Consider the following 16734-nt stretch of genomic DNA (forward strand, 5'->3'; position numbering starts at 1 on the left):
ACAGGTGCAATATTGATAGAGCATTTCTTCATATAATCTTTTTAGCCTTTTTGCATCCTATTGTAATCATATTTTCACATTATTTACTTAAGAAATACTCCAATACCCCCATTATGCTACATTTACAACACTCCTCCATGTTCTGCAGAAAAGGGTGAAAAGGCCCAAAATCCTTCTATAATGGAGAGTGTCAAGAAACTATGGTTGCTGTAATTTACGGAGGGACCCTACCGTGAAGAAAATAAGTAACCAGAGGGGCCAAGCTAAAGTTGGAGGGATCATCTTGTGAAGAAAGAAGAGAAGTAGAATGGCAAAAGAGCAAAAGTGGCAGATCAGAGGAGGGGGATCAAATCCCTAGCGGCAACCATCACTCCCCTTTGGGCCTGGCACACATCTCTCTCCCTCATCCCTCCTTCTCCACCTCCGGCCGCCGCCACGGCCAGGACGGCATGGTGGTGCGCCAGCAGCCTCCATCCACTACACCAACAGCACCCAGTACCACCATCACCTCCATCCACCAGCGCCACACCACCCATCCACCTCTCCCAGCTGCTTCCCCTTGCTACTCACGCCCTGGACCAGCCATTGGGGTCGCCGGCGTCTAATCTCCCACGCGCCTCCAACTGTTGCTGCTTTCCCCCTCGTCCCTACTGCTGCTACTCCACTTCCTCTGCTCCCCTTCTTCTTCTTTGAATCTCGTTGCTGCTGCTCTTCTTCTCTCTTCACCCGCTGCTGCTCATCCCTCATGCCCCTTCTCTCAACGTGACATGCTGCTTCTTCTTCTTGCGCCCCTTGCTGCTGCTCTCCTTCCCTTGCCTCGCTGCTCTTGCTCCTCCTCTCAACCTCTCTCTTCTCACCAAAACTGTTGCTGTCCTCTTCTCACCAAAACTGGTGCTGCATCCTTGCTGAAGCTCTCTTCTCACGCCCCCTGCTGCTGCTCCTTCTCAACCCCCTGCTGCCTCTATTTCTTCTCTGAACCTGAACCCTTGTGGCTGCTATATCTCTCTCCGAAATAACTTGAGACATATATGATGTGTAACATTCAGATTTGTTAAGTGTTAGTAACCTACTTGTTCAGTTTCAGACTTATGCTTTATTTGTGGATGTGTGAACTGGATCGTGGCATGTATCACTCAGTTTGTATGCTCAATAATTAGCTATATATATCCCCTATGTGTTGTAGTAGCGGTAGTAATTTTCAGTTTGTAATACCTGTGTGATATATATAATTCTGTGGTATTAAACATTTCTGTCCTTGTCCCATTATCTTTGTTCTGTGCTTTTCTTCTTATATATAACTAATAGTTATATTTGTGATCATATATTGGTACTTCCTTTCTATCGATGATGATGTCTTGTGTGTGTATTTTAGTTTCTAAAATAATATGAAAATACCAAAAAGACAAAGCGAAGATAATCTTCATCTTCGTTTGCTTCGGTGTCTTTTCCTTTGTTGATGATCTTAGTTAGTCTTGACTTAATATTCTGCTTTCACCACCCAATATTGTGTTACCTAGATTTAGCCGAACATAGTCGCCGTCGCCTAGTCCCTGTGGGGAACACGACACTCGCAGTTCGGGCGAAATATCCCGCTGTACTTATAATCGATCAATTTGGCGCCGTTGTCGGGGACTAGCGTCGAGCGATTGTGCGAAGCTATAGACTAGGCTTAGTATATTTTTTGTTTAAATTTCCAGTCAAATTTATTTTTGTGTTTCTTTTACCTTTTTACTTTTTGTTGCTTCGGCTTATTAGGATACTAACCCTCTCACCAATGTTTGATGTTTGTGAGCGTGTGTAGGATATCTTATTATTTGTCTGCTGATTGACAGTTGCACTTGAACATATGGCTTTAGTACGTGATCTTTGGTTGCCAAGTAGTGTGGACACGATGACAGGGCCAATTTGGCCATCTATTGAGGCCGAAAATTTTGAGTTGAGGCCTGGACTTATTGCTCTCGTCTTGCAGAATCAGTTTAGAGGATTACCCAATGAAGACCCTCATGAGCACATTAGTAATGTTCTGGAGTATGCCAATACAGTCCAGTATCATGGCATTTCCCAAGATGCTATCAAGTGTATGTTGTTCACATTCTCTCTCAGAGATGCTGCTAAGGACTGGTACTATTCCTTGCCATCAAGATCATACACTTGGGGTGATATTTCACAAGCTTTCCTGCATTGATATTTTCCACTTTACAAGCAAGCTGCAATCCGTGACCAGATCCTCAGTTTTGCGCAAGATGGTAGTGAGAGCTTGTATGCAGCTTGGGAGAGATATAAGTATTTGCTTAGAAAATGTCCTAATCATGGGCAAAAGGATTGGTTAGTGCTTCAGATATTCTATAGAGGGCTGACACATGCTTCAAGAGATCTTATTGATATGTCTGCTGGTGGAACAATCATGAACAAGACTGTCGAGGGTGCAATTATTCTCATTGAGAGCATTGCCTTCCACCAAATGCAATGGGGTTATGAAAGGCCTAGTTCAAATCCGAAGGTTGCAAGCCTCGTGCAATCAGAAGTTGTTTGTTCCATAAGTGAACAGAAATCATCCATGGTGCCTAATATTCAAAACCAGCATGTTTCATTCTGGGGACAACAACATTTCAGAACTGAATTAGATCCTCCATATAGAAAGATTGATCTTACTTCAATTATCCTTGATGATGATTATGATATTTTTCAAGATGATGAAACTACTGTAGATCAGATGGAAACCACAATAGCAGATCCAACACCTCATGGCAATGAAACTATCCAGAATGAGTCAAAGTTGCAAGAAGATGTTTATGAGGAACCTACTCTGATTGATGCTAAGTTGAGACAGCAAGATATGGAGAAATTCACTTGTGTTAGTCAACTATGTGACTGGTGGAATTTAGTCGTGTCACCAATTGCCCACACTTGTGTTACAACGGTATCTGGGCTATTTGTCAAGAAGAAATCATTAGCTCCACCGGTGGTTGCCTCTATCACAGTTAAAGAGAGTATCTCAGATAAGAATAGTGAAGATGAGATTCCAACTCCTGCACATACAACTAAGCAAGTCGGAGACATTCCAAGGAGAGAGATACAAGAGGTTGAGTCAAATTTAGAAGAGTTGATACTTCAATATCCTGAGAAGATCCCACGTGTTGCTGAGCTGCATGACTGGTGGAAGTCATCAGTGTCACTGTTGAAACTTAGCAGTGATGGTGATGAGGAGAACATTGCTCAGAAAGACAGCGAGGTAGTGATCTCAGCACCCCTACCAGATCATGTTAGTGAATATTCAGAGATGGGGATACTTCAGACTCAATTAAGTGTTGCTGGTAGTAGCACCATAGAAGATCCAGAGGAAGAGCGTCCTCAACTTGAAGAAGATTTACAAGAAGACAAGGAACAAGATGATCAAGAGCTGCAATTCCCAAGTGATCAAGTTGAAGACTCATCATCTACTACTCCTGAAGAAGTACAAGAAGCTGCCGTAGATGAAGATAAAGAACATGAGATTCATTTGCCTATTGTCATACCAGAGCATGATGTGTCAGGTTTACCCAATCCTCTTGATGACATGCGTCCTTATGATTCCTTTGCTTCTATCTTGCATTGCATGATGCCATCTGTTAAAGTAGATTTGAAAAAGTATTTGTTTGGATATGATCATATATACCCTGTTAGTGGCATTACTCACATTAATGATGATCACAATTACTTTCCTCATGCTAGACCTATGCTTAATGAAACATATCATTCTTATGCTAGTCTTGAGCTTAATGAAAAATATCATCCTCATGTTAGTGTTGACTTTGCTGATTTCTACCATCCTAAACATGTGCTTTATAGCTATGCTTATGTAATTGGATATTCAATTGATGACTTGGAGGGTATTATCCCTACCACTTGCATTGTCTCTTTCATTGAGTGCTCTTTCAGGTTCTTGCTTGTGCACGAATCACTACATGCTGACCAAGTTCGAGATGACATTCCCTGCGATCCCGGTGGACCCATGGCATGGGGATGAGGAGAAGCAAGGAGCACACATGAAGAGAGAAGCTGGAGCAGGCATGAGGATAGGGAAGCAATAGGAGAGGAGTCACAATGCACGAGGAAGCAAAGGAGAAGAGTTGCAGTTTAGAGAGTGTCGAGCGAGTGCTACTTCCTATAAAAACCCGGTGAGCTGTTTCATGACCCATTCCGAGTATATCATCCATTGATACATGCTGAAATCAAATGTTATTTGGGTTTCTTAAGCCATGTCTTAAATGTTGCCCCACTAAATTTTATTTGACATATGGTGCTTGATGAGAATATGCGAACTGATTGTTGAATGCCATGTAAACTAGTGATCTACATATTGCTTGCTTTGCTGAAATTAGTGAAAGTTATTAGTTTTGAGTGCTCAAATCCCTAGTACACTAGAAAACTTAATCATTTTTTGCTTTTACCTCAATACACCTAGATCACCACATTTAGATGCTGAATTTGTGCCAAGTGTCTTCCCATTGAGAGCAATCACCTAACCACTATGGATTAGCATGCTATGTTCCCTGGATCGGTAGCATGTGAACCAGACATGGAGAAGTGATGATTCCTGTTTCTGTTCTTATGCGTTGTTCATTTAAGATAAGTAATAATGAATAAATAAGTCTAGCTACCTACAGTAGCATGTCATGTTCCCGGGATCGGTGGCATGTGAAATCGGGTTAGCTTGGGCAGTAATTAATAATAATAAAAATGTAATTGTCGAACCAGGTGTATACCATGTTCTCGGGATCGGTGGTATATTCCTTTGGGGAGACAAATAAAAAAAATTAATAATAATTGGTTGAGCCAGGTGTATACCATGTTCTCGGGATCGGTGGTATGTCACTTCGGTGAGACTAATAAAATAATATGTGTGTTTCTTTCAAATTCAATAAGTGGTTCAACCACAAAGTCATATTTCTGCAAATAAGAGATTTAATTCTAGTTCTTTTTGTTCTTGGGATCATGCTCTCTTTAGGAACCATTTGGCGCAGTCATCATTTAAACTTGTTGATCCTCTTTTATCACTGTAAAAGTTTAAAATGGTCATGCTTACTAGTATCCTACTGCTTTGTAGCACTCCTAACCATTAATTTTCACTAGCTAAGTCTGAAGCATGCCTTGTTTGGAGATCTATTTTACCAGGACATTCCTTACTCAGTTTACTGTTCATTATCTTGCCTTTGTCATATTCCTTTGCTTGAGGACAAGCAAAGATTTAAGTGTGGGGGAACTTGATAGAGCATTTCTTCATATAATCTTTTTAGCCTTTTTGCATCCTATTGTAATCATATTTTCACATTATTTACTTAAGAAATACTCCAATACCCCCATTATGCTACATTTACAACACTCCTCCATGTTTTGCAGAAAAGGGTGAAAAGGCCCAAAATCCTTCTATAATGGAGAGTGTCATGAAACTGTGGTTGCTGTAATTTACGGAGGGACCCGACTGTGAAGAAAAGAAGTAACCAGAGGGGCCAAGCTAAAGTTGGAGGGATCATCTTGCGAAGAAAGAAGAGAAGTGGAAGGGCAAAAGAGCAAACCTGGCAGATCAGAGGAGGGAGATCAAACCCTAGCGGCAACCATCGCTCCCCTTTGGGCCTGGCACACATCTCTCTCCCTCATCCCTCCTTCTCCACCTCCGGCCGCCGCCACGGCTAGGCCGGCGTGGTGGTGCGCCAGCAGCCTCCATCCACTACACCAACAGCACCTAGTACCACCATCACCTCCATCCACTAGCGCCACACCACCCATCCACCTCTCCCTGCTGCTTCCCCTTGCTACTCACGCCCTGGACTAGCCATTGGGGTCGCTGGCGTCTGATCCCCCGCGTGCGTCCAACTGCTGCTGCTTTCTCCCTCGTCCCTACTGCTGCTACTCCACTTCCTCTGCTCCCCTTCTTCTCTGAATCTCGCTGTTGCTGCTCTTCTTCTCTCTTCACCTGCTACTACTCATCCTTCACGCCCATTCTCTCAACGTGACCTACTGCTGCTTCTTCTTGCTCCCCTTGCTGCTGCTCTCCTTCCCTTGCCTCGCTGCTCTTGCTCCTCCTCTCAACCTCTCTCTTCTCACCAAAACTGTTGCTGTCCTCTTCTCAGCAAAACTGGTGCTGCATCCTTGCTGAAGCTCTCTTCTCACGCCCCCTGCTGATGCTCCTTCTCAACCCCCTGCTGCCTCTATTTCTTCTATGAACCTGAACCCTTGTGGCTGCTATCTCTCTCTCCGAAATAACTTGAGACATATATGATGTGTAACATTCAGATTTGTTAAGTGTTAGTAACCTACTTGTTCAGTTTCAGACTTATGCTTTATTTGTGGATGTGTGAACTGGATCGTGGCGTGTATCACTCAGTTTGTATGCTCAATAATTAGCTATATATATCCCCTGTGTGTTGTAGTAGCCGTAGTAATTTTCAGTTTGTAATACCTGTGTGATATATATAATTCTGTGGTATTAAACATTTCTGTCCTTGTCCCATTATCTTTGTTCTGTGCTTTTCTTCTTATATATAACTAATAGTTATATTTGTGATCATATATTGGTACTTCCTTCTGTCGATGATGATGTCCTGTGTGTATTTTAGTTTCTAAAATAATATGAAAATATCAAAAAGACAAAGTGAAGATAATCTTCATCTCCCTTTGCTTCTGTGTCATTTCCTTTGTTGATGATCTTAGTTAGTCTAGATTTAATATTCTGCTTTCACCACCCAATATTGTGTTACCTAGATTTAGCCGAGCGTAGTCGCCGTCACCTAGTCCCTGTGGGGAACACGACACTCGCAGTTCGGGCGAAATATCCCGCTGTACTTACAATCGATCAAATATGGACAGTAGATAAAGGTATTTGTAATCTGAAATTATAAAAACAGCAAGGTAACAAGTGGTAAAAGTGAGCGTAAACAGTATTGCAATGATAGGAAACAAGGCCTAGGGTTCATACTTTCACTAGTGCAAGTTCTCTCAATAATAATAACATAGATAGATCATATAACAAGCCCTCAACATGCAACAAAGAGTTGCTCCAAAGCCACTAATAGCGCAGAGCAAACGTAGAGATTATGGTAGGGTACGAAACCACCTCAAAGTTATTCTTTCGGATCGATCTATAAAAGAGTTCGTACTAGAATAACACCTTAAGACACAAATCAACCAAAACCCTAATGTCACCTAGATACTCCATTGTCACGTCAAGTATCCGTGGGCATGATTATACGATATGCATCACACAATCTCAGATTCATCCAACCAACACAAAGTACTTCAAAGAGTGCCCCAAAGTTTCTACCGGAGAGTCAAGAACATGTGCCAACCCCTATGCATAGGTTCATGGGCGGAACCCGCAAGTTGGTCACCAAAACATACATCAAGAGGCAAATGATATCCCATTGTCACCACAGATAAACACGGCAAGACATACATCAAGTGTTCTCATAAAAGAGTCAATCCGATAAGATAACTTCAAGAGGGGAAACTCAATTCATCACAAGAGAGTAGAGGGGGAGAAAAATCATAAGATCCAACTACAATAGCAAAGCTCGGGATACATCAAGATCGTGCCATAGAGGGAACACAAGAGACAACACGAGAGAGAGAGATCAAACACATAGCTACTGGTACATACCCTCAGCCCCGAGGGTGAACTACTCCCTCCTCGTCATGGAGAGCGCCGGGATGATGAAGATGGCCACCGGTGATGGGATCCCCCTCCGGCAGGGTGCCGGAACGGACTCCTGAGAGGTTTTTGGTGGCTAGAGAGGCTTGCAGCGGCGGAACTCCTGATCTATCTTGATATTTGATGTTTTTAGGGTACGAGGGAATATATAGGCGAAAGAAGTCGGTCGGGAGGTGCTCGAGGGGCCCACGAGACAGGGGGGCGCACCTAGTAGGGGGGGGGGCGCCCTCCTATCTTGTGGCTGCCTCGAGGATCTTCTGACTTGATCTCCAAGCCTCCAGGATGATATTCTTCCAAAAAATCACAATGCCGAAGGTTTCATTTCGTTTGGACTCCGTTTGATATTCCTTTTCTTCGAAATACTGAAACAGGCAATAAAACAACAATATGGGCTGGGCCTCCGGTTAATTGGTTAGTCCCAAAAATGATATAAAAGTGTATACTAAAGCCCATAATCATTCAAAACAAGTAATATAATAGCATGGAACAACCAAAAATTATTGATACGTTGGAGACGTATCAGTGTGGCTACAGTGATCTCCCACCAGGCGGCGGGACTGTAGCCACGCTCCACTGACCAAGCCTGCGTCATTAGCCTCACGGCTACAGTGATCAGCCACCAACCAGACCCGCCCGCGGTGGGGGCGGCCTGTCGTCTCCGTACCCTACCAGTCGGCGGGGCCCATCAGGTGGCGGGCCCCAGCAGCCGGTGGAGAAGCCGGCAACCAGAGACACTGACAGCCGGGTCCTGTGCCCGGCTAGATTACCATTGTACCCCTGGGGGTAGGCCTATATAAACCCCCAGGGCACCCATGCAAAGGGTTCTCACTCAGTTGGAACTAGCTTCCTGAAGGAAATATGCCCTAGAGGCAATAATAAAGTTGTTATTTATTTCCTTATATCATGATAAATGTTTATTATTCATGCTAGAATTGTATTAACTGGAAACATAATACTTGTGTGAATACATAGACAAACAGAGTGTCACTAGTATGCCTCTACTTGACTAGCTCGTTGATCAAAGATGGTTATTTTTCCTGACCATAGACATGTGTTGTCATTTGATTAACGGGATCACATCATTAGGAGAATGATGTGATTGACTTGACCCATTCCGTTAGCTTAGCACTTGATCGTTTAGTATTCTACTATTGCTTTCTTCATGACTTATACATGTTCCTATGACTATGAGATTATGCAACTCCCGTTTACCGGAGGAACACTTTGTATGCAAACGTCACAACGTAACTGGGTGATTATAAAGGTGCTCTATAGGTGTCTCCGAAGGTACTTGTTGGGTTGGCGTATTTCGAGATTAGGATTTGTCACTACGATTGTCGGAGAGGTATCTCTGGGCCCACTCGGTAATGCAAATCACTTAAGCCTTGCAAGCATTGCAACTAATGAGTTAGTTGCGGGATGATTTATTACAGAACGAGTAAAGAGACTTGCCGGTAACAAGATTGAACTAGGTATGGAGATACCGACGATCGAATCTCGGGCAAGTAACATACCGATGACAAAGGGAACAACGTACGTTGTTATGCGGTTTGACCGATAAAGATCTTCGTAGAATATGTAGGAACCAATATGAGCATCCAGGTTCCGCTATTGGTTATTGACCGGAGACATGTCTCGGTCATGTCTACATAGTTCTCGAACCCGTAGGGTCCGCACGCTTAAAGTTCGGTGATGATCGTAATTAGGGATTTTTGTGTTTTGATGTACCGAAGGTTGTTCGGAGTCCCGAATGTGATCACGAACATGACGAGGAGTCTCAAAATGGCCGAGACAAAAAGATTGATATATTGGAAGCCTATATTTGGATATCGGAATCGTTCCGGGTGAAATTGAGATTTTACCGGAGTACCGGGGGGTTACCGGAACCCCCCCGGGGGTTAATGGGCCTAAATGGGCCCTAAGGGAGAAGAGGAGGGCCGGCCAGGGCAGGCTGCGTGCCCCCTCCACCCCTAGTTCAAATAGGACAAGGAAGGGGGGGTGGCTCCCCCCTTTCCTCTTTCCCCATTCCCCTTTCCTTGTCCAACAAGGCAAGAGGGGGGAGTCCTACTCCCGGTGGGAGTAGGACTCCTCCAGGCGCACCCCTAGGGGCCGGCCGCACCTCCCCCTCCCTCCTTTATATACGGGGGCAGGGGGCACCCCATGACGCACAAGTTGATCTTCGTGATCGTTCCTTAGCCGTGTGCGGTGCCCCCCCTCCACCATATTCCACCTCGGTCATATCGTAGCGGTGCTTAGGCAAAGCCCTGCGTCGGTAGAACATCATCACCGTCATCACGCCGTCGTGCCGACGAAACTCACCCTCAACACTCGGCTGGATCGGAGCTCGAGGGACATCACCGAGTTGAATGTGTGCAGAACTCGGAGGTGCCGTACGTTCGGTACTTGGATCGGTTGGATCGGGAAGACGTACGACTACTTCCTCTATGTTGTGTCAACACTTCCATTGCTGGTCTACGAGGGCACGTAGAGAACACTCTCCCCTATCATTGCTATGCATCACCATGATCTTGCGTGTGCGTAGGAATTTTTTTGAAATTACTACGTTCCCCAACAGTGGTATGAGAGCCTAGGTTTTATGCGTTGATGTTATATGCACGAGTAGAATACAAGTCATACTGCTTACCAGCATGTCATACTTTGGTTCGGCGGTATTGTTGGATGAAGTGGCCCGGACCGACATTACGTGTACGCTTACGCGAGACTGGTTCTACCGACGTGCTTACGCGTACGCTTACGCGAGGCTGGCGGGTGTCAGTTTCTCCAACTTTAGTTGAACCGAGTGTGGCTACGCCCGGTCCTTGAGAAGGTTAAAACAACACTAACTTGACGAACTATTGTTGTGGTTTTGATGCATAGGTAAGAACGGTTCTTGCTCAGCCCGTAGCAGCCACGTAAAACTTGCAATAACAAAGTAGAGGACGTCTAACTTGTTTTTGCAGGGCATGTTGTGATGTGATATGGTCAAGACGTGATGCTATATTTTATTGTATGAGATGATCATGTTTTGTAACCGAAGTTATCGGCAACTGGCAGGAGCCATATGGTTGTCGCTTTATTGTATGAAATGCAAACGCCCTGCAATTGCTTTACTTTATCACTAAGCGGTAGCGATAGTCGTAGAAGCAATAGACGGCATAAACGACAACGATGCTACGATGAAGATCAAGGTGTCGCACCGGTGACGATGGTGATCATGGAGGTGCTTCGGAGATGGAGATCACAAGATGATGATGGCCATATCATATCACTTATATTGATTGCATGTGATGTTTATCTTTTATGCATCTTATCTTGCTTTGATTGACGTAGCATTATAAGATGATCTCTCACTAAATTTCAAGATAAAAGTGTTCTCCCTGAGTATGCACCGTTGCCAAAGTTCGTCATGCCCAGACACCACGTGATGATCGGGTGTGATAAGCTCTACGTCCATCTACAACGGGTGCAAGACAGTTTTGCACACGCAGAATACTCAGGTTAAACTTGACGAGCCTAGCATATGCAGATATGGCCTCGGAACAGTGAGACTGAAAGGTCGAGCGTGAATCATATAGTAGATATGATCAACATAGTGATGCTCACCATTGAAAACTACTCCATTTCACGTGATGATCGGTTACTGTTTAGTTGATTTGGATCACGTGATTAGTTAGAGGATTAGAGAGATGTCTTTCTAAGTGGGAGTTCTTAAGTAATATGATTAATTGAACTTAAATTTATCATGAACTTAGTACCTGATAGTATCTTGCTTGTCTATGTTGATTGTAGATAGATGGCCCGTGCTGTTGTTCCGTTGAATTTTAATGCGTTCCTTAAGAAAGCAAAGTTGAAAGATGATGGTAGCAATTACACGGACTGGGTCCGTAACTTGAGGATTATCCTCATTGCTGCACAGAAGAATTATGTCCTAGAAGCACCGCTGGGTGCCAGGCCTGCTGCAGGAGCAACACCAGATGTTGTGAATGTCTGGCAGAGCAAAGCTGATGACTACTCGATAGTTCAGTGTGCCATGCTTTACGGCTTAGAACGGGACTTCAACGATGTTTTGAACGTCATGGAGCATATGAGATGTTCCAGGAGTTGAAGTTAATATTTCAAGCAAATGCCCAGATTGAGAGATATGAAGTCTCCAATAAGTTCTATAGCTGCAAGATGGAGGACAATAGTTCTGTCAGTGAGCATATACTCAAGATGTCTGGCTATAATAATCACTTGATTCAACTGGGAGTTAATCTTCCGGATGATAGAGTCATTGACAGAATTCTCCAATCACTGCCACCAAGCTACAAAAGCTTTGTGATGAACTATAATATGCAATGGATGGAAAAGACAATTCCCGAGCTCTTCGCAATGCTAAAGGCTGCGGAGGTAGAAATCAAGAAGGAGCATCAAGTGTTGATGGTCAACAAGATCACTAGTTTCAAGAAAAAGGGCAAAGGGAAGAAGAAGGGGAACTTCAAGAAGAACAGCAAGCAAGTTGCTGCTCAGGAGAAGAAACCCAAGTCTGGACCTAAGCCTAAAACTGAGTGCTTCTACTGCGAGCAGACTGGTCACTGGAAGCGGAACTGCCCCAAGTATTTGGCGGATAAGAAGGATGGGAAGGTGAACAAAGGTATATGTGATATACATGTTATTGATGTGTACCTTACTAGAGCTCACACTAGCACCTGGGTATTTGATACTGGTTCTGTTGCTAACATTTGCAACTTGAAACAGGGACTACGGATTAAGCGAACACTGGCCAAGGACGAGGTGACGATGCACGTGGGAAATGGTTCCAAAGTCGATGTGATCGCGGTCGGCACACTACCTCTACATCTACCTTCGGGATTAGTATTAGATCTAAATAATTGTTATTTGGTGCCAGCTTTGAGAATGAACATTATATCTGGATCCTGTTTGACGCGAGACGGTTATTCATTTAAATCAGAGAATAATGGTTGTTCTATTTATATGAGTAATATCTTTTATGGTCATGCACCCTTGAAGAGTGGTCTATTTTTGATGAATCTCAATAGTAGTGATACACATATTCATAATGTTGAAGCCAAAATATGCAGAGTTGATAATGATAGTGCAACTTACTTGTGGCACTGCCGTTTGGGTCATATTGGTGTAAAGCGCATGAAGAAACTCCATACTGATGGACTTTTGGAACCACTTGATTATGAATCACTTGGTACTTGCGAACCGTGCCTTATGGGCAAGATGACTAAAACGCCGTTCTCTGGTACAATGGAGAGAGCAACAGATTTATTGGAAATCATACATACAGATGTATGTGGTCCAATGAATGTTGAGGCTCGTGGCTGATATCATTATTTTCTCACCTTCACAGATGATTTGAGCAGATATGGATATATCTACTTAATGAAAGATAAGTCTGAAACATTTGAAAAGTTCAAAGAATTTCAGAGTGAAGTTGAAAATCATCGTAATAAGAAAATAAAGTTTCTACGATCTGATCGTGGAGGAGAATATTTGAGTTACGAGTTTGGTCTACATTTGAAACAAAGCGGAATAGTTTCGCAACTCACGTCACCCGGAACACCACAGCGTAATGGTGTGTCCGAACGTCGTAATCGTACTTTACTTGATATGGTGCGATCTATGATGTCTCTTACTGATTTACCGCTATCGTTTTGGGGTTATGCTTTAGAGACGGCCGCATTCACATTAAATAGGGCACCATCAAAATCCGTTGAGACGACGCCTTACGAACTGTGGTTTGGCAAGAAACCAAAGTTGTCGTTTCTAAAAGTTTGGGGTTGCGATGCTTATGTGAAAAAGCTTCAACCTGATAAGCTCGAACCCAAATCGGAGAAATGTGTCTTCATAGGATACCCAAAGGAAACTGTTGGGTACACCTTCTATCACATATCCGAAGGCAAGACATTCGTTGCTAAGAATGTATCCTTTCTAGAGAAGGAGTTTCTCTCGAAAGAAGTGAGTGGGAGGAAAGTAGAACTTGATGAGGTAACTATACCTGCTCCCTTATTGGAAAGTAGCTCATCACAGAAATCTGTTCCTGTGACACCTACACCAATTAGTGAGGAAGTTAATGATGATGATCATGGAACTTCAGATCAAGTTGCTACTGAACCTCGTAGATCAACCAGGGTAAGATCCGCACCAGAGTGGTACGGTAATCCTGTTCTGAAAGTCATGTTACTAGACCATGATGAACCTACAAACTATGGAGAAGCGATGGTGAGCCCAGGTTCCGCAAAATGGCTTGAGGCCATGAAATCTAAGATGGGATCCATGTATGAGAACAAAGTTGGACTTTGGTTGACTTGCCCAATGATCGGCAAGCAATTCAAAATAAATGGATCTTCAAGAAGAAGACTGACGCTGACGTTAATGTTACTGTCTACAAAGCTCGACTTGTCGCAAAAGGTTTTTGACAAGTTCAAGGGATTGACTACGATGAGACTTCCTCACCCGTAGCGATGCTTAAGTCTGTCCGAATCATGTTAGTGATTGCTGCATTTTATGATTATGAAATATGGCAGATGGATGTCAAAACTGCATTCCTGAATGGGTTTCTGGAAGAAGAGTTGTATATGACGCACCCAGAAGGTTTTGTCGATCCAAAGGGAGCTAACAAAGTGTGCAAGCTCCAGCGATCCATTTATGGACTGGTGGAAGCCTCTCGGAGTTGGAATAAACCCTTTGATAGTGTGATCAAAGCATTTGGTTTTGTACAGACTTTTGGAGAAGCCTGTATTTACAAGAAAGTGAGTGGGAGCTCTGTAGCATTTCTGATATTATATGTGGGTGACATATTGCTGATCGGAAATGATATATAATTTCTGGATAGCATAAAGGGATACTTGAATAAGAGTCTTTCAATGAAAGACCTCGGTGAAGCTGCTTACATATTGGGCATTAAGATCTATAGAGATAGATCAAGACGCTTAATTGGACTTTCACAAAGCACATACGTTGACAAAGTTTTGAAGAAATTCAAAATGGATCAAGCAAAGAAAGGGTTCTTGCCTGTGTTACAAGGTGTGAAGTTGAGTAATACTCAAAGCCCGACCACTTCAGAAGATAGAGAGAAGATGAAAGATGTTCCCTATGCTTCAGCCATAGGCTCTATCATGTATGCAATGCTATGTACCAGACCTGATGTGTGCCTTGCTATAAGTCTAGCAGGGAGGTACCAAAGTAATCCAGGAGTGGATCACTGGACAGCGGTCAAGAACATCCTGAAATACCTGAAAAGGACTAAGGATATGTTTCTCGTATATGGAGGTGACAAAGAGCTCATTGTAAATAGTTACGTTGATGCAAGTTTTGACACTGATCCGGACGATTCTAAATCACAAACCGGATACGTGTTTACATTGAATGGTGGAGCTGTCAGTTGGTGCAGTTCTAAACGAAGCGTCGTGGCGGGATCTGCGTGTGAAGCGGAGTACATAGCTGCTTCGGACGCAGCAAATGAAGGAGTCTGGATGAAGGAGTTCATATCCGATCTAGGTGTCACACCTAGTGCATCGGGTCCAGTGAAAATCTTTTATGACAATACTGGAGCAATTGCCTTAGCGAAGGAATCCATATTTCACAAGAGAACCAAGCACATCACGAGACACTTCAATTCCATCCGGGATCTAGTCCAGGTGGGAGACATAGAAATTTGCAAGATACATACAGATCTAAATGTTGCAGACCCGTTGACTAAGCCTCTTCCACGAGCAAAACATGATCAACACCAAGACTCCATGGGTGTTAGAATCATTACTGTGTAATCTAGATTATTGACTCTAGTGCAAGTGGGAGACTGAAGGAAATATGCCCTAGAGGCAATAATAAAGTTGTTATTTATTTCCTTATATCATGATAAATGTTTATTATTCATGCTAGAATTGTATTAACCAGAAACATAATACTTGTGTGAATACATAGACAAACAGAGTGTCACTAGTATGCCTCTACTTGACTAGCTCATTGATCAAAGATGGTTATGTTTCCTGACCATAGACATGTGTTGTCATTTGATTAACGGGATCACATCATTAGGAGAATGATGTGATTGACTTGACCCATTCCGTTAGCTTAGCACTTGATCATTTAGTATTCTGCTATTGCTTTCTTCATGACTTATACATGTTCCTATGACTATGAGATTATGCAACTCCCATTTACCGGAGGAACACTTTGTGTGCTACCAAACGTCACAACGTAACTGGGTGATTATAAAGGTGCTCTATAGGTGTCTCTGAAGGTACTTGTTGGGTTGGCGTATTTCGAGATTAGGATTTGTCACTCCGATTGTTGGAGAGGTATCTCTGGGCCCACTCGGTAATGCACATCACTTAAGCCTTGCAAGCATTGCAACTAATGAGTTAGTTGCGGGATGATGTATTACAGAACGAGTAAAGAGACTTGCCGGTAACGAGATTGAACTAGGTATGGAGATACCGATGATCGAATCTTGGGCAAGTAACATACCGATGACAAAGGGAACAACATATGTTGTTATGCGGTTTGACCGATAAAGATCTTCGTAGAATATATAGGAACCAGTATGAACATCCAGGTTCCGCTATTGGTTATTGACCAGAGACGTGTCTTGGTCATGTCTACATAGTTCTCGAACCCGTAGGGTCCGCACGCTTAAAGTTCGGTGACGATCATAATTAGGGATTTTTGTGTTTTGATGTACCGATGGTTGTTCGGAGTCCCGGATGTGATCATGGACATGACGAGGAGTCTAGAATTGGTTGAGACATAAAGATTGATATATTGGAAGCCTATATTTGGATATCAGAATCGTTCCAGGTGAAATCGGGATTTTACCGGAGTACCGGGGGGTTACCGGAACCCCCCGGGGGTTAATGGGCCTACATGGGCCCTAAGGGAGAAGAGGAGGCCGGCAAGGGCAGGCCGCGCGCCCCCTCCCCCCTAGTCCGAATAGGACAAGGAAGGGGGGGGGCGCCCCCCTTTCCTCTTTCCCCCTTCCACTTGCCTTCTCCAACAAGGCAAGAGGGGGGAGTCCTACTCCCGGTGGGAGTAGG

General features: G+C 43.6%; 1 non-coding gene across 1 annotated transcript; it reads right to left on the reverse strand.

The window, feature by feature from the left end:
* Positions 1-2208: 2208 nt before the first annotated feature.
* LOC119296465 lies at positions 2209-2316 on the reverse strand. The gene has a single exon (XR_005145232.1). It is a non-coding gene; the product is annotated as a small nucleolar RNA R71 (small nucleolar RNA).
* Positions 2317-16734: the final 14418 nt, after the last annotated feature.

This window comes from Triticum dicoccoides, chromosome 4B (genome assembly GCF_002162155.2).
Source record: "Triticum dicoccoides isolate Atlit2015 ecotype Zavitan chromosome 4B, WEW_v2.0, whole genome shotgun sequence".
Classification (NCBI taxonomy): domain Eukaryota; kingdom Viridiplantae; phylum Streptophyta; class Magnoliopsida; order Poales; family Poaceae; genus Triticum; species Triticum dicoccoides.